Source organism: Phasianus colchicus, chromosome 18, assembly GCF_987193195.1.
Source record: "Phasianus colchicus chromosome 18, bPhaCol1.hap1.1, whole genome shotgun sequence".
Classification (NCBI taxonomy): domain Eukaryota; kingdom Metazoa; phylum Chordata; class Aves; order Galliformes; family Phasianidae; genus Phasianus; species Phasianus colchicus.
The window spans coordinates 13,477,013-13,501,452 of record NC_143453.1 but is presented as its reverse complement, the minus strand read 5'-3'; positions in this window follow the sequence as shown (position 1 = coordinate 13,501,452).

The window sequence follows — 24,440 nt, the reverse complement described above, 5'->3', positions numbered from 1 at the left end:
ACTCACGCAGCGATTAAAGACCATCGTGAAAATATTTTACGATTTGGTGTCCTCAGTGGGTGAAGCTGGCACCTGCCTGTAAGGCACTGTGTAGCCATTGGGCTCCAACATCAATCCCAAACCCCAAAGAAGTAGGGAGGCTTCAGTGTGCGTACTTCGTGCAGCCCCTGCGCTCCTCAAGTCACAGATCACTGACGTACCGCAGGACCCATTTCTGCTGCGGCACGACGTGGGATTGCTGAAGTCACTGCAGATCTGGAGAACAGACAAAACATCTCCAGAACGCACTCCCCATACAACTTGCCCACATGCAGGGGGCACAAGCCCCATTTTGGGGGCAATGATCCCCACTTGTGGGGTGCTACCCTCACCCCACTGTCACAGCCATGCCCCGAGGACACCATCACCCCACTGCGCATGGCCAGCAACGTCTCCCCGGCCTCCACTCCCACAGGCATCCCCGTCCCTGTCCTCAAGTCGACAACATCGGCATGGAGCAAAGCGGGGCACGGGGCGTGGGAGGACTTGAGGGGACATGAGAGGGCACATGGGGACACAGGGACATGGGGGGACACGGAGGGACATGGGGTTGACGCGTGGGGTCAGAACTACAGAGGCAAGAGGAGGTGGCACGTGGAGGTGACACAAGGAGGTGGCAGGCTGTGCCAGGAGTTTGAGCAGCAGTGCGGGGCAGATGAGCAGTGCCAGCCCAACGTGGGGGTGATGGTGACACTCCAGGATGAGGAGCTGCTACTGTTTTTCAAGCAGGTAGGAGTTTGTTATCCATACATAATACTGCACTTGTTGTTTTCTTTTTTAAATCAGTGACAGTATGCGATCTGATCCAATGTCTTTGAAAAGTGTGGTTTCAGGATTGTCAGCTGAAACAGCAGCAGAACACAGGCCGTTGCCTGTGGGGGAAGGGACGGGGAAGGAAGTGAGGAAAGAAAGGAGGAAGCCTGAAAAAGGAATGGGGATGGCACGGGGCGAAGGAAGGGGGCGAGACATAGGGGAATGAAGGGAAAAGGACAGAATAGCGGTGGAGCAGCCTAAAAAGCAGCAACAAGCTCTGGGAGGACTGTAGAGTGCCAGATTCTGTAGCGGGTGTGTATCTGTGTGTGTATGTTGTCATTACCTGCCTGGTTTGGGGTCGGGGCTGTTGTCGCTTCTGAGCTCCTGCAGTGGGAAGAGCTTGAGCAATCGGTGCCCATGCAGAACTGCAGCATGGGGGAGCGCTTGGTAAGGACAGCCCTGCAGCCCTCAGCTGGACGAACTTCTTCCGTGTGTCCAGACTGTGAGCTGTGCAGCCGTGCCTGGCTGCACCGCTCCAGCTCAGAGTCCGCTGCCTGAAGCTGCATCTTTGCTGCCTTCCCTCCTGCCCAGAGCCTCGAAGCTGCTCCCACAGTCCTCTGCCCACCCCCAACATGCCAGAGAAGACATCTGGCAGCGGGCTGGAGGAATCCCAGCACCCTGTTTTCCTTCTGCCCGCAGCTCTCTCCTCCGCTGCCACACAGGGCACCAGCCTGCAAAATGGGAATGGTCGGGAGGAAAGGGAGCGCTGGCAGGAGCGACTGCTGCAGCTGGCCGGGGGGGTCTGCGTCCCCCGTGCCCTTGTGGGCTATCTGTCCAGCTGCAGGAGGACCAGAGAAGGGCAGATAAAAAGGTGCAGCTGAGCAAGCAGTGGACCTGCACAACTCTCTGGCCATCCTGCCGATGGCAGCTGTGACACATCGATTCTTTCCATGCAGCTGAATTCATGTTTTCCATCTGTAAACTTAAGTGGAGAACTGCAGGTTTTGTTAATCTTTGTGGAAATGATGTAACGGTCCCCAAGAATCTCAGAACTGCAACTTTGCCTCTGCCTGCGTAGACCTGCTAGGGCCTAAAACTACCCGTTTTATGGCATTAAAAAGAATAAAAAGCCAAAAATGAAACCTGGAGTTGAAGAAAGACCTTGGAAAAAAACACATTAAAATGTGAACAAGACAGAGGCTGAGCAAACGTTAATATAGCCCTGTGCTTTCTGCCAAAGTGCTTTATTTCGTTATCGTTAAATTTGCCGGGCAGTCACATTTCGGTATGTGAATATTTAGAAACAGTGCAATGGATGCTGGCAAAAACGAGTCTGTTTTCTTTTTTAACAGATATTCATAAGCACTTAGCACAGCTTTCCGGGGTCTGGAGTAGTTTCCCTTTGTTTTCTTCGTCTTTTCCCCCCGCTTCTAACTTCGCGCTCTTCCCCCGTCATCACAACGCAGAACGGATCGCCACGGCCTGCGCCGCGGGTCCCCGGCAATGCCGCCGGAGTTCTTCCCGCGGTCTCTGCTGCCACCTCGTGGCCAATGCGCGGAACTGCCGCTGCCCGCTGCTCAGGCCGGCAAGCTGTACAACGCATGCGCGTAGAAACGCGGAAGTGGCGTTTTAACCGCTCTGCGCCGCTAATCCGCCGCTCTCTATGGTGATCAGTCCTCCAGATAATAGCGAACACGCGCGCGTCAGCTGAAAGATAGCAATTGTTTCGACAGACCACTGCGGGGACGGGCAAGCAGCCGATTCTCGGAGCGCCGGCTCAGCGATAATTTCCCCTCGTCTATTTCCGCCGATTTATGCCCGAGCCCACCCGGGAACGGACCGGGTCGGCTCACGGCTGCCCCTCAGCGCCTCGTGGCACCCAACGTGCTTGCCGCCGCGGCGGAGGAGCAGACGTTTGGGGCTCCAGCCCCAGCCCTGCACCGCAGCGTTCCTGGAAAAGCAAGTCTCGCGAGAGCAACGCACACGGGCCAAGCTAGGCACCGCGCACGCGGCAGTCTCCGCACCGCACTACGCAGGCGCGGTTCTCGAGACAACAGCACGGAGTACGGACGCGCGATTCATGAGAAAGCACGACGCATGCGCCAGTGGTTTAAAAAAAAAAAAGAAGAAGAAGAAGAAAAAAAAAAGCGCTACGCACGCACTGGATTCTGTTCCGAACGGGGCATGCGCCGGACTCTGCCCGCCACGGCGCATGCGCCTGGCTGTGCCCCGCAATGGGCGTGTGCCACGTGCTCTGCGCGCGCGCCAGCCTCGACGCCGCAATACGCACGCTTTCCTCACGGCCGCAAAACGCACGCGCCGTCGTTTGCAGCGCGTTCAGTACGTTCTCGAAGCAGACCGGGGCATAAAACCGCCCGAGGAAACAGACGAGGAGCATTCTGGATCGGAAGAGAGAAAAGTGTCGCGGAGCCGGCGGTCCAAGTATTGACTGCTCACCTGCATCTCAGGGCTTCGAAGAAATGTGTGCGATTGGAAAGCTTGTGGCGCATGCGCACTACTTCCCGGGGGGACCGAGCACCACTTCCGCGTGCCTGCGCGCACGCGCCCTGCTGCCTGCGGCGACGTAGCAACGCTGCCGCAATTCTGCCGATTGACCGCGTGGGGGCACCAGAGACAGCTGAAACAACCTCGATGCAGTTCCCCCGGTTGGCCACGAGGGGGCGCGAGAGATCGCGGACACAACTGCGACGCACTTTTGCCGATCGGCCACGCGGTGGCACCAGAGACCGCGGAAATCACTTCGCCGCTAGGACTGCTGTGGGTCTGCACCAAGCCATCGCCAGCCCGTTCTCTCTTTTGATGGCAGAGGAAAAACACAGAAGGGAGAGGGGGGAAGGGAAGACGACAGAGACAACGAAGGAAACCTTCGACAAACCCACCAAACCTGCGCTCAGTGCGTAGGGGTACTTGTCAATAAACAAATAACCAGCAAATTGATGTTGTCAAGATTTTTATTACTCTCTTTTTTGCAGCCAGCGTCCGAGGTAATGAAAAACCTCGTATGAAGCGGGCAGATGCGTGCAGCCAAGCCATGGCTTGGAACGATTAACCACATTTGGTTTTGGCACCACGTTTGTGAGAAACACTCAAAGCCAAAAAATTCAGGTTAGGCCAGGATCTCAGTGATAGCAGCAAAGTTTATTCGTCATTGCAATAACAGGCTCATGTCCCCTATTAGCGAGGGAGGGACTGTGCAACAGTCAGCGAAATTCATTCCGTTCTATACTCCAAACCCAACGCAGGTAACGCTCTCCTGGCATTCATTGGTTGAGCGTCTCAGGCTTACACTCTCCCCGATGCTGTTGCTATGATACATTTCCATATAAGGTCCATTACCAACCCGTTGTTCTTTCGTATGTTTTGTACTTCTCCATGGAGATACGAGGGCCATATTTCCAAGAGTGAGCACATGCGTTCTGTCCTGTGCTGGGCTCTCTTTCTCCACCCCGCATCTTTGCCTTGTTTTGCACCTGGCTCACTTCTACCCCAGTCAGAACGCCCCCAATCTTTAACTTTCTACTCTGTTCAACAGCTTTCTTAGTGGAAGGAAAACAGCTATTTCACAAGAGGGTTATAAGTTCAGTGAAGGTCAATACTACGTACCGAAAACACTAAAAGCTTCTACTGCAAAAACACAACCTACCTTTCACAACCAGACCCAGAACCAACCCCCAAGGAGCACCGCCACTCACAGCTCTCCACCCGCACTCTGCACCGCCGATCACCGCCCCCTGAGCTCAGCCAGTAAGCCAGTTCTCAGCCCACCTCGTTGTCCACTCATCTATCCCACGCTTCCTCAGCTTCATTTGCAGGATGTCGTGGGAGACTGTATCAAAAGCATTGCTGAAGTCAAGGCAGACGACATCCACTGCAGCAGCACCTGAAATGGTCCATCCCACTCGGGCTGAAGCTTTGATTCCTTACACGTGCGTGTTAGGACCCAGCCTCCAGCACGGAATGAGGGCACTAGAAATTCCAGAGGTGGAGCTCGAGACAGCAGTCCATGTCCCTTGAGGGATAACAGAGAAGCAGACAACCCGAGTATGTAGTTCTTAGGAAACTTATCCTTGGCTTCAAGAGTGGGCATCTCACCTCTCCCTCCCAAGTACATCAACCCAAACAACACTTCATACGTTGATACTCCCAAGTCTTTTCTGGGAGCGGTTCGTATTCTGAGAAGGGCTACAGGTAAACGCTTTGGCCGTGGTCATTTGGTCTCTAAAATCCATTTTGACAAGCGCTTTGTCAGCATCTGACCGATCCATCCTACTTTCCCTGAAGAAGGAGGGTGCCAGTGAGTACGGAACTCCCGCTTGATTTCTAGAGTTCTCATTAGCTCCTGTAGGACTTGTGAAGTAAAGTGGTTTCCCTTATCTGAGACGATATTCTACGTGATCCCATATCTAGGGATCGCGCCCAGGTGTAGAGTCCTTAGTGCAGAAAAAAACAGGGACCTGTTGGAGCACCCAGAGGACCAAGGGTAAATCCTGCCTGACCAATCTAGCAGCCGTCTGTGATGGTGTCACTGCATCAATAGCCAAGTGAAGAACCACTGATATCATCCACCTGGACTTCAGCAAGGCCTCTGACACAACATCCTTCTTTCCAAATTGGAAGGATACGGATTCGGTGAGCGGACTGTTCAATGGACAAAGAACCGGCTGCAGCGTCGAGTCCAGGAGCAAACGGCTCCGTGTCTGGATGGTGATCGGTGATGAATGGCATCTCAAAGGGGTCTGTGCTGGGGCTGAGACTCTTCAGTATCTTCATCAGTGGCATCACCAGCGGGATCGAGCGCACCCTCAGAAAATTTGCTGACGACACCAAGCTGTGGGGAGCAGTGACACGCCAGAGGGACGGGACGCCAACCACAGGGACCTCAACAGGCTCGAGCAGCTGGCACAGACAAACCTCATCAGGTTCAACAAATCCAGGCGCAGTGTCTTGCACCTGGGACAAGAGAACCCCCCACTACCGATACATGCTGGGGGATGAAAGGGCTGAGCCTAGGCCTGTCCCAAAAGACCTGGTGGACGGCAAGCTGTACACGAGCCAGCAAAGTGCCCTCCCAGCCCAGAAAACCAGCCACATCCTGGTCTGCACCAAAAGATGTGCGGTCAGCAGGTGAAAAGAAGTGATCCTGCCCCTCTGCTCTGTGCTGAAGAGGCCTCACCTGGAGTACTGTGTCCATATGAAGAGCCCTCAGTGCAGAAGAGACATGGACCCGTTGGAGCACATGCAGAGGATGGCCACAAGAAAAAAAAAAAAAAAGAACCGAAGGATCAAACGCCTCACCTGTGAGGACAGGCTGAGAGAGCTGGGGCTGTTCAGCCCGGAGAAGTGAAGGCTCCGAGGTGACCTGGTAACAGCCTTTCGATACCCAAAGGGGAGCTAAAGGAAAGAAGAAGGGAAAATTTAGGTTAGATATCAGGAAAATATCTTTCACAGCAAGGGACAAGGGGAAACATTTTAAGGTGGGGGAGGGAAGATTTAGGTTGGACGCCAGGGGGAAGTTCTTTACAGGGAGAGCGGTGAGGTGCTGGAACAGCTGCCCAGAGAGGCTGTGGATGCCCCGTCCATCCCTGGAGGTGTTCAAGGCCAGGTTGGATGGGGCCCTGGGCAGCCTGGTCTAGTATGAAATGGGGAGGTTGATGGCCCTGCATGTAGCAGGGGGGTTGGAGATTCACGATCCTCGAGGTCCCTTCCAACCCGGGACATTCTGTGACTCTGCGCAGTGGACCAGGTTGCCCAGAGATGTGGTGGATGCCCTGTCCCTTCCAAGGTGACACGCAGGGAAACCTGATCTAGCTGTGAATGTCCCTGCTCATTGTGGGCGAGTTGGACTAGACCATCATAAATGGTCGCTTCCGACTCTAAGGAGTCTCTGGTATGATACCTGAAGCCATGTCCACAAAGAACATCGATGGCCCGGTGAGCAATCAGGGTAGGTGGGGAAGCCTGTGTGCTCAACAGCTCTGGGGAAACTCACCAAGTAGTCCAGTCAGGAAGATTCACATCAGCCATAGAGCCTCTCTGTGCCAGTGCCAGTATTCAGCACACCAGAGGTACTGCTTCATCACACTGGTGGGTCCCATAGCTGCAGAGCTAGCTATTGAATGGCAGTCAGGGGATGGAAGGAAGAGGGGTGGGGAGATTGGCTATCATACAGACTAGGAAACTAACAGCATCCCCTGACAATTGGGATGGAGATACCTGGGGCGATCCAGATGAAGTGGTCCAGTAGAAGACAATCCTTTGTTTCCTATGAATACGAAGCCAGGTCTGCCATAAAAACAGAAAGAACCCTAGGACCCTGGGGTGGACAGCCACAGCGTGCTCTGAGAACTGTGCCCTGACATCTGTTACTACTGACAAATTTGTAAGGGAGGTCTAGGAGAGAACCAGACAAGACAGGAACAGAATACTCGTGTTCACTATGCTCAAGTAGTGGAGACTGTATTACACTATGTGCGGATGAAGAAAACGGCCACTGGGGCCGGGGGTTTTCTTAAGCTCAGGTCCCAGCCCGATACATGCACCTCACCCTACTACTAGCCACGAAGCTTATTGGGACGGAAGCTTATTGGGCCCAGGGAGCAAGGCGAGCCCCTTGTGACCCCCATTCCATCTTTAAGTGAGCGTCCTACAGCCATCGCAAAACCCACCTGCATACAAGCAATGCACGAACAAGGGATTCGCGGCATTTCATTATCCGCTGCACAGATTTCACAGTGCTTAAACCACTAACCAGGGGAGCCCCGAGAACCCTTAAACCCCATCGTGCTGCAAAACAGAACGGGATCCAAAGAGACACGGAACATAGTTTAAATACGTGCCCTTAAACAATACTCAGCATGGGCGGAATTAATACGTGGCACAGGAGACACAGAGGGGACGTGGGCAGAGGACACAGGGAGGACACAGACACAGGCGGGACACGAGGTCACAGAGGGAACATGGAGGGGGATGCAGAGGGTACGCGTCATGAAATGGATTGGGACAACGTGGTAGCAGACAAACCGAGTTTGGAGTCTCAGGTTGGAGATTAGGCAATGAGAATCATGAAAGAGGGAACAGAGACTTCACAAGAAGGTATTGAACTTAAGAAGAGTTACAGAGGAAACCTGGAGAACACAGGATCCCTTTACGGAAAAGCGCATTAGCTCCAGCCATTTCCAGAGTTGCAATGCTCAGTCAGCCAACCAGCATTACCTTGGGACTGACTGAAGCATTCCAGGAATGAGACAAGAGCAAAAGAAAGGAATGTATGTCAGCCCCTCCATTACCAGTTCGGAGAAAGGGAGATAACCCCTTCACTCCCTTAAGCAAAGAACTGAAAAGAAAAATAAGAACAAGCATAGCAGACATAGCTGCTCCAGTCCAGCTTTGGATCCCCTCAGATCAGAGGGCAAAGATCAAAGCCCTACAGCACGGAACAAAAATCAGTTGCCTCTTTCCAGGAAAGAGCACTCACCCAACAGTCCACAGCAGGCAGTCTCCAGCAAAAGACGCTGCCTTGGGGGCTGCCAGCCCTTAAATGAGGTGAGGGAGGGGTGGAGCCAGGCTCAGCCCCACCTGGTCCCACAGCTGCATTGCTTCCACCTGTGCTTGCAGGGCTGCACCACCCCTCACCAGATGCTCCATCACTGCTTCAGGCTGTGATCTCAAAGTTCCCATAACGTCATGAATAAAAAAAAAAAAAAAAAAAAAAAAAAAAAAAAGTGAATTAGGTCTGCCTGTCTGGCAAGGGGAAGTTTATCACTGAATGAGCAAGGATGGCCCACATATTTTGATTCCAGTCAGATGTCCTCAAAGGCAACTGATAAAATTTCTCATAGGTAGGAGAGCACAGATTTTCATACTGATGCAGCAAGATGCTGAGAAGCCGCATGTGCAGCGAAAAGGCTGCGATTACGGTGTGAGTGGAGCGAGTGCTGTTTGACAAACTGTCAGGGTCAGCTTATGGCTCCCCAGTGAGAAATGTGCATTACCTACTCACGCAGCGATTAAAGACCATCGTGAAAATATTTTACGATTTGGTGTCCTCAGTGGGTGAAGCTGGCACCTGCCTGTAAGGCACTGTGTAGCCATTGGGCTCCAACATCAATCCCAAACCCCAAAGAAGTAGGGAGGCTTCAGTGTGCGTACTTCGTGCAGCCCCTGCGCTCCTCAAGTCACAGATCACTGACGTACCGCAGGACCCATTTCTGCTGCGGCACGACGTGGGATTGCTGAAGTCACTGCAGATCTGGAGAACAGACAAAACATCTCCAGAACGCACTCCCCATACAACTTGCCCACATGCAGGGGGCACAAGCCCCATTTTGGGGGCAATGATCCCCACTTGTGGGGTGCTACCCTCACCCCACTGTCACAGCCATGCCCCGAGGACACCATCACCCCACTGCGCATGGCCAGCAACGTCTCCCCGGCCTCCACTCCCACAGGCATCCCCGTCCCTGTCCTCAAGTCGACAACATCGGCATGGAGCAAAGCGGGGCACGGGGCGTGGGAGGACTTGAGGGGACATGAGAGGGCACATGGGGACACAGGGACATGGGGGGACACGGAGGGACATGGGGTTGACGCGTGGGGTCAGAACTACAGAGGCAAGAGGAGGTGGCACGTGGAGGTGACACAAGGAGGTGGCAGGCTGTGCCAGGAGTTTGAGCAGCAGTGCGGGGCAGATGAGCAGTGCCAGCCCAACGTGGGGGTGATGGTGACACTCCAGGATGAGGAGCTGCTACTGTTTTTCAAGCAGGTAGGAGTTTGTTATCCATACATAATACTGCACTTGTTGTTTTCTTTTTTAAATCAGTGACAGTATGCGATCTGATCCAATGTCTTTGAAAAGTGTGGTTTCAGGATTGTCAGCTGAAACAGCAGCAGAACACAGGCCGTTGCCTGTGGGGGAAGGGACGGGGAAGGAAGTGAGGAAAGAAAGGAGGAAGCCTGAAAAAGGAATGGGGATGGCACGGGGCGAAGGAAGGGGGCGAGACATAGGGGAATGAAGGGAAAAGGACAGAATAGCGGTGGAGCAGCCTAAAAAGCAGCAACAAGCTCTGGGAGGACTGTAGAGTGCCAGATTCTGTAGCGGGTGTGTATCTGTGTGTGTATGTTGTCATTACCTGCCTGGTTTGGGGTCGGGGCTGTTGTCGCTTCTGAGCTCCTGCAGTGGGAAGAGCTTGAGCAATCGGTGCCCATGCAGAACTGCAGCATGGGGGAGCGCTTGGTAAGGACAGCCCTGCAGCCCTCAGCTGGACGAACTTCTTCCGTGTGTCCAGACTGTGAGCTGTGCAGCCGTGCCTGGCTGCACCGCTCCAGCTCAGAGTCCGCTGCCTGAAGCTGCATCTTTGCTGCCTTCCCTCCTGCCCAGAGCCTCGAAGCTGCTCCCACAGTCCTCTGCCCACCCCCAACATGCCAGAGAAGACATCTGGCAGCGGGCTGGAGGAATCCCAGCACCCTGTTTTCCTTCTGCCCGCAGCTCTCTCCTCCGCTGCCACACAGGGCACCAGCCTGCAAAATGGGAATGGTCGGGAGGAAAGGGAGCGCTGGCAGGAGCGACTGCTGCAGCTGGCCGGGGGGGTCTGCGTCCCCCGTGCCCTTGTGGGCTATCTGTCCAGCTGCAGGAGGACCAGAGAAGGGCAGATAAAAAGGTGCAGCTGAGCAAGCAGTGGACCTGCACAACTCTCTGGCCATCCTGCCGATGGCAGCTGTGACACATCGATTCTTTCCATGCAGCTGAATTCATGTTTTCCATCTGTAAACTTAAGTGGAGAACTGCAGGTTTTGTTAATCTTTGTGGAAATGATGTAACGGTCCCCAAGAATCTCAGAACTGCAACTTTGCCTCTGCCTGCGTAGACCTGCTAGGGCCTAAAACTACCCGTTTTATGGCATTAAAAAGAATAAAAAGCCAAAAATGAAACCTGGAGTTGAAGAAAGACCTTGGAAAAAAACACATTAAAATGTGAACAAGACAGAGGCTGAGCAAACGTTAATATAGCCCTGTGCTTTCTGCCAAAGTGCTTTATTTCGTTATCGTTAAATTTGCCGGGCAGTCACATTTCGGTATGTGAATATTTAGAAACAGTGCAATGGATGCTGGCAAAAACGAGTCTGTTTTCTTTTTTAACAGATATTCATAAGCACTTAGCACAGCTTTCCGGGGTCTGGAGTAGTTTCCCTTTGTTTTCTTCGTCTTTTCCCCCCGCTTCTAACTTCGCGCTCTTCCCCCGTCATCACAACGCAGAACGGATCGCCACGGCCTGCGCCGCGGGTCCCCGGCAATGCCGCCGGAGTTCTTCCCGCGGTCTCTGCTGCCACCTCGTGGCCAATGCGCGGAACTGCCGCTGCCCGCTGCTCAGGCCGGCAAGCTGTACAACGCATGCGCGTAGAAACGCGGAAGTGGCGTTTTAACCGCTCTGCGCCGCTAATCCGCCGCTCTCTATGGTGATCAGTCCTCCAGATAATAGCGAACACGCGCGCGTCAGCTGAAAGATAGCAATTGTTTCGACAGACCACTGCGGGGACGGGCAAGCAGCCGATTCTCGGAGCGCCGGCTCAGCGATAATTTCCCCTCGTCTATTTCCGCCGATTTATGCCCGAGCCCACCCGGGAACGGACCGGGTCGGCTCACGGCTGCCCCTCAGCGCCTCGTGGCACCCAACGTGCTTGCCGCCGCGGCGGAGGAGCAGACGTTTGGGGCTCCAGCCCCAGCCCTGCACCGCAGCGTTCCTGGAAAAGCAAGTCTCGCGAGAGCAACGCACACGGGCCAAGCTAGGCACCGCGCACGCGGCAGTCTCCGCACCGCACTACGCAGGCGCGGTTCTCGAGACAACAGCACGGAGTACGGACGCGCGATTCATGAGAAAGCACGACGCATGCGCCAGTGGTTTAAAAAAAAAAAAGAAGAAGAAGAAGAAAAAAAAAAGCGCTACGCACGCACTGGATTCTGTTCCGAACGGGGCATGCGCCGGACTCTGCCCGCCACGGCGCATGCGCCTGGCTGTGCCCCGCAATGGGCGTGTGCCACGTGCTCTGCGCGCGCGCCAGCCTCGACGCCGCAATACGCACGCTTTCCTCACGGCCGCAAAACGCACGCGCCGTCGTTTGCAGCGCGTTCAGTACGTTCTCGAAGCAGACCGGGGCATAAAACCGCCCGAGGAAACAGACGAGGAGCATTCTGGATCGGAAGAGAGAAAAGTGTCGCGGAGCCGGCGGTCCAAGTATTGACTGCTCACCTGCATCTCAGGGCTTCGAAGAAATGTGTGCGATTGGAAAGCTTGTGGCGCATGCGCACTACTTCCCGGGGGGACCGAGCACCACTTCCGCGTGCCTGCGCGCACGCGCCCTGCTGCCTGCGGCGACGTAGCAACGCTGCCGCAATTCTGCCGATTGACCGCGTGGGGGCACCAGAGACAGCTGAAACAACCTCGATGCAGTTCCCCCGGTTGGCCACGAGGGGGCGCGAGAGATCGCGGACACAACTGCGACGCACTTTTGCCGATCGGCCACGCGGTGGCACCAGAGACCGCGGAAATCACTTCGCCGCTAGGACTGCTGTGGGTCTGCACCAAGCCATCGCCAGCCCGTTCTCTCTTTTGATGGCAGAGGAAAAACACAGAAGGGAGAGGGGGGAAGGGAAGACGACAGAGACAACGAAGGAAACCTTCGACAAACCCACCAAACCTGCGCTCAGTGCGTAGGGGTACTTGTCAATAAACAAATAACCAGCAAATTGATGTTGTCAAGATTTTTATTACTCTCTTTTTTGCAGCCAGCGTCCGAGGTAATGAAAAACCTCGTATGAAGCGGGCAGATGCGTGCAGCCAAGCCATGGCTTGGAACGATTAACCACATTTGGTTTTGGCACCACGTTTGTGAGAAACACTCAAAGCCAAAAAATTCAGGTTAGGCCAGGATCTCAGTGATAGCAGCAAAGTTTATTCGTCATTGCAATAACAGGCTCATGTCCCCTATTAGCGAGGGAGGGACTGTGCAACAGTCAGCGAAATTCATTCCGTTCTATACTCCAAACCCAACGCAGGTAACGCTCTCCTGGCATTCATTGGTTGAGCGTCTCAGGCTTACACTCTCCCCGATGCTGTTGCTATGATACATTTCCATATAAGGTCCATTACCAACCCGTTGTTCTTTCGTATGTTTTGTACTTCTCCATGGAGATACGAGGGCCATATTTCCAAGAGTGAGCACATGCGTTCTGTCCTGTGCTGGGCTCTCTTTCTCCACCCCGCATCTTTGCCTTGTTTTGCACCTGGCTCACTTCTACCCCAGTCAGAACGCCCCCAATCTTTAACTTTCTACTCTGTTCAACAGCTTTCTTAGTGGAAGGAAAACAGCTATTTCACAAGAGGGTTATAAGTTCAGTGAAGGTCAATACTACGTACCGAAAACACTAAAAGCTTCTACTGCAAAAACACAACCTACCTTTCACAACCAGACCCAGAACCAACCCCCAAGGAGCACCGCCACTCACAGCTCTCCACCCGCACTCTGCACCGCCGATCACCGCCCCCTGAGCTCAGCCAGTAAGCCAGTTCTCAGCCCACCTCGTTGTCCACTCATCTATCCCACGCTTCCTCAGCTTCATTTGCAGGATGTCGTGGGAGACTGTATCAAAAGCATTGCTGAAGTCAAGGCAGACGACATCCACTGCAGCAGCACCTGAAATGGTCCATCCCACTCGGGCTGAAGCTTTGATTCCTTACACGTGCGTGTTAGGACCCAGCCTCCAGCACGGAATGAGGGCACTAGAAATTCCAGAGGTGGAGCTCGAGACAGCAGTCCATGTCCCTTGAGGGATAACAGAGAAGCAGACAACCCGAGTATGTAGTTCTTAGGAAACTTATCCTTGGCTTCAAGAGTGGGCATCTCACCTCTCCCTCCCAAGTACATCAACCCAAACAACACTTCATACGTTGATACTCCCAAGTCTTTTCTGGGAGCGGTTCGTATTCTGAGAAGGGCTACAGGTAAACGCTTTGGCCGTGGTCATTTGGTCTCTAAAATCCATTTTGACAAGCGCTTTGTCAGCATCTGACCGATCCATCCTACTTTCCCTGAAGAAGGAGGGTGCCAGTGAGTACGGAACTCCCGCTTGATTTCTAGAGTTCTCATTAGCTCCTGTAGGACTTGTGAAGTAAAGTGGTTTCCCTTATCTGAGACGATATTCTACGTGATCCCATATCTAGGGATCGCGCCCAGGTGTAGAGTCCTTAGTGCAGAAAAAAACAGGGACCTGTTGGAGCACCCAGAGGACCAAGGGTAAATCCTGCCTGACCAATCTAGCAGCCGTCTGTGATGGTGTCACTGCATCAATAGCCAAGTGAAGAACCACTGATATCATCCACCTGGACTTCAGCAAGGCCTCTGACACAACATCCTTCTTTCCAAATTGGAAGGATACGGATTCGGTGAGCGGACTGTTCAATGGACAAAGAACCGGCTGCAGCGTCGAGTCCAGGAGCAAACGGCTCCGTGTCTGGATGGTGATCGGTGATGAATGGCATCTCAAAGGGGTCTGTGCTGGGGCTGAGACTCTTCAGTATCTTCATCAGTGGCATCACCAGCGGGATCGAGCGCACCCTCAGAAAATTTGCTGACGACACCAAGCTGTGGGGAGCAGTGACACGCCAGAGGGACGGGACGCCAACCACAGGGACCTCAACAGGCTCGAGCAGCTGGCACAGACAAACCTCATCAGGTTCAACAAATCCAGGCGCAGTGTCTTGCACCTGGGACAAGAGAACCCCCCACTACCGATACATGCTGGGGGATGAAAGGGCTGAGCCTAGGCCTGTCCCAAAAGACCTGGTGGACGGCAAGCTGTACACGAGCCAGCAAAGTGCCCTCCCAGCCCAGAAAACCAGCCACATCCTGGTCTGCACCAAAAGATGTGCGGTCAGCAGGTGAAAAGAAGTGATCCTGCCCCTCTGCTCTGTGCTGAAGAGGCCTCACCTGGAGTACTGTGTCCATATGAAGAGCCCTCAGTGCAGAAGAGACATGGACCCGTTGGAGCACATGCAGAGGATGGCCACAAGAAAAAAAAAAAAAAGAACCGAAGGATCAAACGCCTCACCTGTGAGGACAGGCTGAGAGAGCTGGGGCTGTTCAGCCCGGAGAAGTGAAGGCTCCGAGGTGACCTGGTAACAGCCTTTCGATACCCAAAGGGGAGCTAAAGGAAAGAAGAAGGGAAAATTTAGGTTAGATATCAGGAAAATATCTTTCACAGCAAGGGACAAGGGGAAACATTTTAAGGTGGGGGAGGGAAGATTTAGGTTGGACGCCAGGGGGAAGTTCTTTACAGGGAGAGCGGTGAGGTGCTGGAACAGCTGCCCAGAGAGGCTGTGGATGCCCCGTCCATCCCTGGAGGTGTTCAAGGCCAGGTTGGATGGGGCCCTGGGCAGCCTGGTCTAGTATGAAATGGGGAGGTTGATGGCCCTGCATGTAGCAGGGGGGTTGGAGATTCACGATCCTCGAGGTCCCTTCCAACCCGGGACATTCTGTGACTCTGCGCAGTGGACCAGGTTGCCCAGAGATGTGGTGGATGCCCTGTCCCTTCCAAGGTGACACGCAGGGAAACCTGATCTAGCTGTGAATGTCCCTGCTCATTGTGGGCGAGTTGGACTAGACCATCATAAATGGTCGCTTCCGACTCTAAGGAGTCTCTGGTATGATACCTGAAGCCATGTCCACAAAGAACATCGATGGCCCGGTGAGCAATCAGGGTAGGTGGGGAAGCCTGTGTGCTCAACAGCTCTGGGGAAACTCACCAAGTAGTCCAGTCAGGAAGATTCACATCAGCCATAGAGCCTCTCTGTGCCAGTGCCAGTATTCAGCACACCAGAGGTACTGCTTCATCACACTGGTGGGTCCCATAGCTGCAGAGCTAGCTATTGAATGGCAGTCAGGGGATGGAAGGAAGAGGGGTGGGGAGATTGGCTATCATACAGACTAGGAAACTAACAGCATCCCCTGACAATTGGGATGGAGATACCTGGGGCGATCCAGATGAAGTGGTCCAGTAGAAGACAATCCTTTGTTTCCTATGAATACGAAGCCAGGTCTGCCATAAAAACAGAAAGAACCCTAGGACCCTGGGGTGGACAGCCACAGCGTGCTCTGAGAACTGTGCCCTGACATCTGTTACTACTGACAAATTTGTAAGGGAGGTCTAGGAGAGAACCAGACAAGACAGGAACAGAATACTCGTGTTCACTATGCTCAAGTAGTGGAGACTGTATTACACTATGTGCGGATGAAGAAAACGGCCACTGGGGCCGGGGGTTTTCTTAAGCTCAGGTCCCAGCCCGATACATGCACCTCACCCTACTACTAGCCACGAAGCTTATTGGGACGGAAGCTTATTGGGCCCAGGGAGCAAGGCGAGCCCCTTGTGACCCCCATTCCATCTTTAAGTGAGCGTCCTACAGCCATCGCAAAACCCACCTGCATACAAGCAATGCACGAACAAGGGATTCGCGGCATTTCATTATCCGCTGCACAGATTTCACAGTGCTTAAACCACTAACCAGGGGAGCCCCGAGAACCCTTAAACCCCATCGTGCTGCAAAACAGAACGGGATCCAAAGAGACACGGAACATAGTTTAAATACGTGCCCTTAAACAATACTCAGCATGGGCGGAATTAATACGTGGCACAGGAGACACAGAGGGGACGTGGGCAGAGGACACAGGGAGGACACAGACACAGGTGGGACACGAGGTCACAGAGGGAACATGGAGGGGGATGCAGAGGGTACGCGTCATGAAATGGATTGGGACAACGTGGTAGCAGACAAACCGAGTTTGGAGTCTCAGGTTGGAGATTAGGCAATGAGAATCATGAAAGAGGGAACAGAGACTTCACAAGAAGGTATTGAACTTAAGAAGAGTTACAGAGGAAACCTGGAGAACACAGGATCCCTTTACGGAAAAGCGCATTAGCTCCAGCCATTTCCAGAGTTGCAATGCTCAGTCAGCCAACCAGCATTACCTTGGGACTGACTGAAGCATTCCAGGAATGAGACAAGAGCAAAAGAAAGGAATGTATGTCAGCCCCTCCATTACCAGTTCGGAGAAAGGGAGATAACCCCTTCACTCCCTTAAGCAAAGAACTGAAAAGAAAAATAAGAACAAGCATAGCAGACATAGCTGCTCCAGTCCAGCTTTGGATCCCCTCAGATCAGAGGGCAAAGATCAAAGCCCTACAGCACGGAACAAAAATCAGTTGCCTCTTTCCAGGAAAGAGCACTCACCCAACAGTCCACAGCAGGCAGTCTCCAGCAAAAGACGCTGCCTTGGGGGCTGCCAGCCCTTAAATGAGGTGAGGGAGGGGTGGAGCCAGGCTCAGCCCCACCTGGTCCCACAGCTGCATTGCTTCCACCTGTGCTTGCAGGGCTGCACCACCCCTCACCAGATGCTCCATCACTGCTTCAGGCTGTGATCTCAAAGTTCCCATAACGTCATGAATAAAAAAAAAAAAAAAAAAAAAAAAAAAAGTGAATTAGGTCTGCCTGTCTGGCAAGGGGAAGTTTATCACTGAATGAGCAAGGATGGCCCACATATTTTGATTCCAGTCAGATGTCCTCAAAGGCAACTGATAAAATTTCTCATAGGTAGGAGAGCACAGATTTTCATACTGATGCAGCAAGATGCTGAGAAGCCGCATGTGCAGCGAAAAGGCTGCGATTACGGTGTGAGTGGAGCGAGTGCTGTTTGACAAACTGTCAGGGTCAGCTTATGGCTCCCCAGTGAGAAATGTGCATTACCTACTCACGCAGCGATTAAAGACCATCGTGAAAATATTTTACGATTTGGTGTCCTCAGTGGGTGAAGCTGGCACCTGCCTGTAAGGCACTGTGTAGCCATTGGGCTCCAACATCAATCCCAAACCCCAAAGAAGTAGGGAGGCTTCAGTGTGCGTACTTCGTGCAGCCCCTGCGCTCCTCAAGTCACAGATCACTGACGTACCGCAGGACCCATTTCTGCTGCGGCACGACGTGGGATTGCTGAAGTCACTGCAGATCTGGAGAACAGACAAAACATCTCCAGAACGCACTCCCCATACAACTTGCCCACATGCAGGGGGCACAAGCCCCATTTTGGGGGCAATGATCCCCACTTGTGGGGTGCTACCCTCACCCCACTGTCACAGCCATGCCCCGAGGACACCATCACCCCACTGCGCATGGCCAGCAACGTCTCCCCGGCCTCCACTCCCACAGGCATCCCCGTCCCTGTCCTCAAGTCGACAACATCGGCATGGAGCAAAGCGGGGCACGGGGCGTGGGAGGACTTGAGGGGACATGAGAGGGCACATGGGGACACAGGGACATGGGGGGACACGGAGGGACATGGGGTTGACGCGTGGGGTCAGAACTACAGAGGCAAGAGGAGGTGGCACGTGGAGGTGACACAAGGAGGTGGCAGGCTGTGCCAGGAGTTTGAGCAGCAGTGCGGGGCAGATGAGCAGTGCCAGCCCAACGTGGGGGTGATGGTGACACTCCAGGATGAGGAGCTGCTACTGTTTTTCAAGCAGGTAGGAGTTTGTTATCCATACATAATACTGCACTTGTTGTTTTCTTTTTTAAATCAGTGACAGTATGCGATCTGATCCAATGTCTTTGAAAAGTGTGGTTTCAGGATTGTCAGCTGAAACAGCAGCAGAACACAGGCCGTTGCCTGTGGGGGAAGGGACGGGGAAGGAAGTGAGGAAAGAAAGGAGGAAGCCTGAAAAAGGAATGGGGATGGCACGGGGCGAAGGAAGGGGGCGAGACATAGGGGAATGAAGGGAAAAGGACAGAATAGCGGTGGAGCAGCCTAAAAAGCAGCAACAAGCTCTGGGAGGACTGTAGAGTGCCAGATTCTGTAGCGGGTGTGTATCTGTGTGTGTATGTTGTCATTACCTGCCTGGTTTGGGGTCGGGGCTGTTGTCGCTTCTGAGCTCCTGCAGTGGGAAGAGCTTGAGCAATCGGTGCCCATGCAGAACTGCAGCATGGGGGAGCGCTTGGTAAGGACAGCCCTGCAGCCCTCAGCTGGACGAACTTCTTCCGTGTGTCCAGACTGTGAGCTGTGCAGCCGTGCCTGGCTGCACCGCTCCAGCTCAGAGTCCGCTGCCTGAAGCTGCATCTTTGCTGCCTTCCCTCCTGCCCAGAGCCTCGAAGCTGCTCCCACAGTCCTCTGCCCACCCCCAACATGCCAGAGAAGACATCTGGCAGCGGGCTGGAGGAATCCCAGCACCCTGTTTTCCTTCTGCCCGCAGCTCTCTCCTCCGCTGCCACACAGGGCACCAGCCTGCAAAATGGGAATGGTCGGGAGGAAAGGGAGCGCTGGCAGGAGCGACTGCTGCAGCTGGCCGGGGGGGTCTGCGTCCCCCGTGCCCTTGTGGGCTATCTGTCCAGCTGCAGGAGGACCAGAGAAGGGCAGATAAAAAGGTGTAGCTGAGCAAGCAGTGGACCTGCACAACTCTCTGGCCATCCTGCCGATGGCAGCTGTGACACGTCGATTCTTTCCATGCAGCTGAATTCATGTTTTCCATCTGTAAACTTAAGTGGAGAACTGCAGGTTTTGTTAATCTTTGTGGAAATGATGTAACGGTCCCCAAGAATCTCAGAACTGCAACTTTGCCTCTGCCTGCGTAGACCTGCTAGGGCCTAAAACTACCCGTTTTATGGCATTAAAAAGAATAAAAAGCCAAAAATGAAACCTGGAGTTGAAGAAAGACCTTGGAAAAAAACACATTAAAATGTGAACAAGACAGAGGCTGAGCAAACGTTAATATAGCCCTGTGCTTTCTGCCAAAGTGCTTTATTTCGTTATCGTTAAATTTGCCGGGCAGTCACATTTCGGTATGTGAATATTTAGAAACAGTGCAATGGATGCTGGCAAAAACGAGTCTGTTTTCTTTTTTAACAGATATTCATAAGCACTTAGCACAGCTTTCCGGGGTCTGGAGTAGTTTCCCTTTGTTTTCTTCGTCTTTTCCCCCCGCTTCTAACTTCGCGCTCTTCCCCCGTCATCACAACGCAGAACGGATCGCCACGGCCTGCGCCGCGGGTCCCCGGCAATGCCGCCGGAGTTCTTCCCGCGGTCTCTGCTGCCACCTCGTGGCCAATGCGCGGAACTGCCGCTGCCCGCTGCTCAGGCCGGCAAGCTGTACAACGCATGCGCGTAGAAACGCGGAAGTGGCGTTTTAACCGCTCTGCGCCGCTAATCCGCCGCTCTCTATGGTGATCAGTCCTCCAGATAATAGCGAACACGCGCGCGTCAGCTGAAAGATAGCAATTGTTTCGACAGACCACTGCGGGGACGGGCAAGCAGCCGATTCTCGGAGCGCCGGCTCAGCGATAATTTCCCCTCGTCTATTTCCGCCGATTTATGCCCGAGCCCACCCGGGAACGGACCGGGTCGGCTCACGGCTGCCCCTCAGCGCCTCGTGGCACCCAACGTGCTTGCCGCCGCGGCGGAGGAGCAGACGTTTGGGGCTCCAGCCCCAGCCCTGCACCGCAGCGTTCCTGGAAAAGCAAGTCTCGCGAGAGCAACGCACACGGGCCAAGCTAGGCACCGCGCACGCGGCAGTCTCCGCACCGCACTACGCAGGCGCGGTTCTCGAGACAACAGCACGGAGTACGGACGCGCGATTCATGAGAAAGCACGACGCATGCGCCAGTGGTTTAAAAAAAAAAAAAGAAGAAGAAGAAGAAGAAAAAAGCGCTACGCACGCACTGGATTCTGTTCCGAACGGGGCATGCGCCGGACTCTGCCCGCCACGGCGCATGCGCCTGGCTGTGCCCCGCAATGGGCGTGTGCCACGTGCTCTGCGCGCGCGCCAGCCTCGACGCCGCAATACGCACGCTTTCCTCACGGCCGCAAAACGCACGCGCCGTCGTTTGCAGCGCGTTCAGTACGTTCTCGAAGCAGACCGGGGCATAAAACCGCCCGAGGAAACAGACGAGGAGCATTCTGGATCGGAAGAGAGAAAAGTGTCGCGGAGCCGGCGGTCCAAGTATTGACTGCTCACCTGCATCTCAGGGCTTCGAAGAAATGTGTGCGATTGGAAAGCTTGTGGCGCATGCGCACTACTTCCCGGGGGGACCGAGCACCACTTCCGCGTGCCTGCGCGCACGCGCCCTGCTGCCTGCGGCGACGTAGCAACGCTGCCGCAATTCTGCCGATTGACCGTGTGGGGGCACCAGAGACAGCTGAAACAACCTCGATGCAGTTCCCCCGATTGGCCACGAGGGGGCGCGAGAGATCGCGGACACAACTGCGACGCACTTTTGCCGATCGGCCACGCGGTGGCACCAGAGACCGCGGAAATCACTTCGCCGCTAGGACTGCTGTGGGTCTGCACCAAGCCATCGCCAGCCCGTTCTCTCTTTTGATGGCAGAGGAAAAACACAGAAGGGAGAGGGGGGAAGGGAAGACGACAGAGACAACGAAGGAAACCTTCGACAAACCCACCAAACCTGCGCTCAGTGCGTAGGGGTACTTGTCAATAAACAAATAACCAGCAAATTGATGTTGTCAAGATTTTTATTACTCTCTTTTTTGCAGCCAGCGTCCGAGGTAATGAAAAACCTCGTATGAAGCGGGCAGATGCGTGCAGCCAAGCCATGGCTTGGAACGATTAACCACATTTGGTTTTGGCACCACGTTTGTGAGAAACACTCAAAGCCAAAAAATTCAGGTTAGGCCAGGATCTCAGTGATAGCAGCAAAGTTTATTCGTCATTGCAATAACAGGCTCATGTCCCCTATTAGCGAGGGAGGGACTGTGCAACAGTCAGCGAAATTCATTCCGTTCTATACTCCAAACCCAACGCAGGTAACGCTCTCCTGGCATTCATTGGTTGAGCGTCTCAGGCTTACACTCTCCCCGATGCTGTTGCTATGATACATTTCCATATAAGGTCCATTACCAACCCGTTGTTCTTTCGTATGTTTTGTACTTCTCCATGGAGATACGAGGGCCATATTTCCAAGAGTGAGCACATGCGTTCTGTCCTGTGCTGGGCTCTCTTTCTCCACCCCGCATCTTTGCCTTGTTTTGCACCTGGCTCACTTCTACCCCAGTCAGAACGCCCCCAATCTTTAACTTTCTACTCTGTTCAACAGCTTTCTTAGTGGAAGGAAAACAGCTATTTCACAAGAGGGTTATAAGTTCAGTGAAGGTCAATACTACGTACCGAAAACACTAAAAGCTTCTACTGCAAAAACACAACCTACCTTTCACAACCAGACCCAGAACCAACCCCCAAGGAGCACCGCCACTCACAGCTCTCCACCCGCACTCTGCACCGCCGATCACCGCCCCCTGAGCTCAGCCAGTAAGCCAGTTCTCAGCCCACCTCGTTGTCCACTCATCTATCCCACGCTTCCTCAGCTTCATTTGCAGGATGTCGTGGGAGACTGTATCAAAAGCATTGCTGAAGTCAAGGCAGACGACATCCACTGCAGCAGCACCTGAAATGGTCCATCCCACTCGGGCTGAAGCTTTGATTCCTTACACGTGCGTGTTAGGACCCAGCCTCCAGCACGGAATGAGGGCACTAGAAATTCCAGAGGTGGAGCTCGAGACAGCAGTCCATGTCCCTTGAGGGATAACAGAGAAGCAGACAACCCGAGTATGTAGTTCTTAGGAAACTTATCCTTGGCTTCAAGAGTGGGCATCTCACCTCTCCCTCCCAAGTACATCAACCCAAACAACACTTCATACGTTGATACTCCCAAGTCTTTTCTGGGAGCGGTTCGTATTCTGAGAAGGGCTACAGGTAAACGCTTTGGCCGTGGTCATTTGGTCTCTAAAATCCATTTTGACAAGCGCTTTGTCAGCATCTGACCGATCCATCCTACTTTCCCTGAAGAAGGAGGGTGCCAGTGAGTACGGAACTCCCGCTTGATTTCTAGAGTTCTCATTAGCTCCTGTAGGACTTGTGAAGTAAAGTGGTTTCCCTTATCTGAGACGATATTCTACGTGATCCCATATCTAGGGATCGCGCCCAGGTGTAGAGTCCTTAGTGCAGAAAAAAACAGGGACCTGTTGGAGCACCCAGAGGACCAAGGGTAAATCCTGCCTGACCAATCTAGCAGCCGTCTGTGATGGTGTCACTGCATCAATAGCCAAGTGAAGAACCACTGATATCATCCACCTGGACTTCAGCAAGGCCTCTGACACAACATCCTTCTTTCCAAATTGGAAGGATACGGATTCGGTGAGCGGACTGTTCAATGGACAAAGAACCGGCTGCAGCGTCGAGTCCAGGAGCAAACGGCTCCGTGTCTGGATGGTGATCGGTGATGAATGGCATCTCAAAGGGGTCTGTGCTGGGGCTGAGACTCTTCAGTATCTTCATCAGTGGCATCACCAGCGGGATCGAGCGCACCCTCAGAAAATTTGCTGACGACACCAAGCTGTGGGGAGCAGTGACACGCCAGAGGGACGGGACGCCAACCACAGGGACCTCAACAGGCTCGAGCAGCTGGCACAGACAAACCTCATCAGGTTCAACAAATCCAGGCGCAGTGTCTTGCACCTGGGACAAGAGAACCCCCCACTACCGATACATGCTGGGGGATGAAAGGGCTGAGCCTAGGCCTGTCCCAAAAGACCTGGTGGACGGCAAGCTGTACACGAGCCAGCAAAGTGCCCTCCCAGCCCAGAAAACCAGCCACATCCTGGTCTGCACCAAAAGATGTGCGGTCAGCAGGTGAAAAGAAGTGATCCTGCCCCTCTGCTCTGTGCTGAAGAGGCCTCACCTGGAGTACTGTGTCCATATGAAGAGCCCTCAGTGCAGAAGAGACATGGACCCGTTGGAGCACATGCAGAGGATGGCCACAAGAAAAAAAAAAAAAAGAACCGAAGGATCAAACGCCTCACCTGTGAGGACAGGCTGAGAGAGCTGGGGCTGTTCAGCCCGGAGAAGTGAAGGCTCCGAGGTGACCTGGTAACAGCCTTTCGATACCCAAAGGGGAGCTAAAGGAAAGAAGAAGGGAAAATTTAGGTTAGATATCAGGAAAATATCTTTCACAGCAAGGGACAAGGGGAAACATTTTAAGGTGGGGGAGGGAAGATTTAGGTTGGACGCCAGGGGGAAGTTCTTTACAGGGAGAGCGGTGAGGTGCTGGAACAGCTGCCCAGAGAGGCTGTGGATGCCCCGTCCATCCCTGGAGGTGTTCAAGGCCAGGTTGGATGGGGCCCTGGGCAGCCTGGTCTAGTATGAAATGGGGAGGTTGATGGCCCTGCATGTAGCAGGGGGGTTGGAGATTCACGATCCTCGAGGTCCCTTCCAACCCGGGACATTCTGTGACTCTGCGCAGTGGACCAGGTTGCCCAGAGATGTGGTGGATGCCCTGTCCCTTCCAAGGTGACACGCAGGGAAACCTGATCTAGCTGTGAATGTCCCTGCTCATTGTGGGCGAGTTGGACTAGACCATCATAAATGGTCGCTTCCGACTCTAAGGAGTCTCTGGTATGATACCTGAAGCCATGTCCACAAAGAACATCGATGGCCCGGTGAGCAATCAGGGTAGGTGGGGAAGCCTGTGTGCTCAACAGCTCTGGGGAAACTCACCAAGTAGTCCAGTCAGGAAGATTCACATCAGC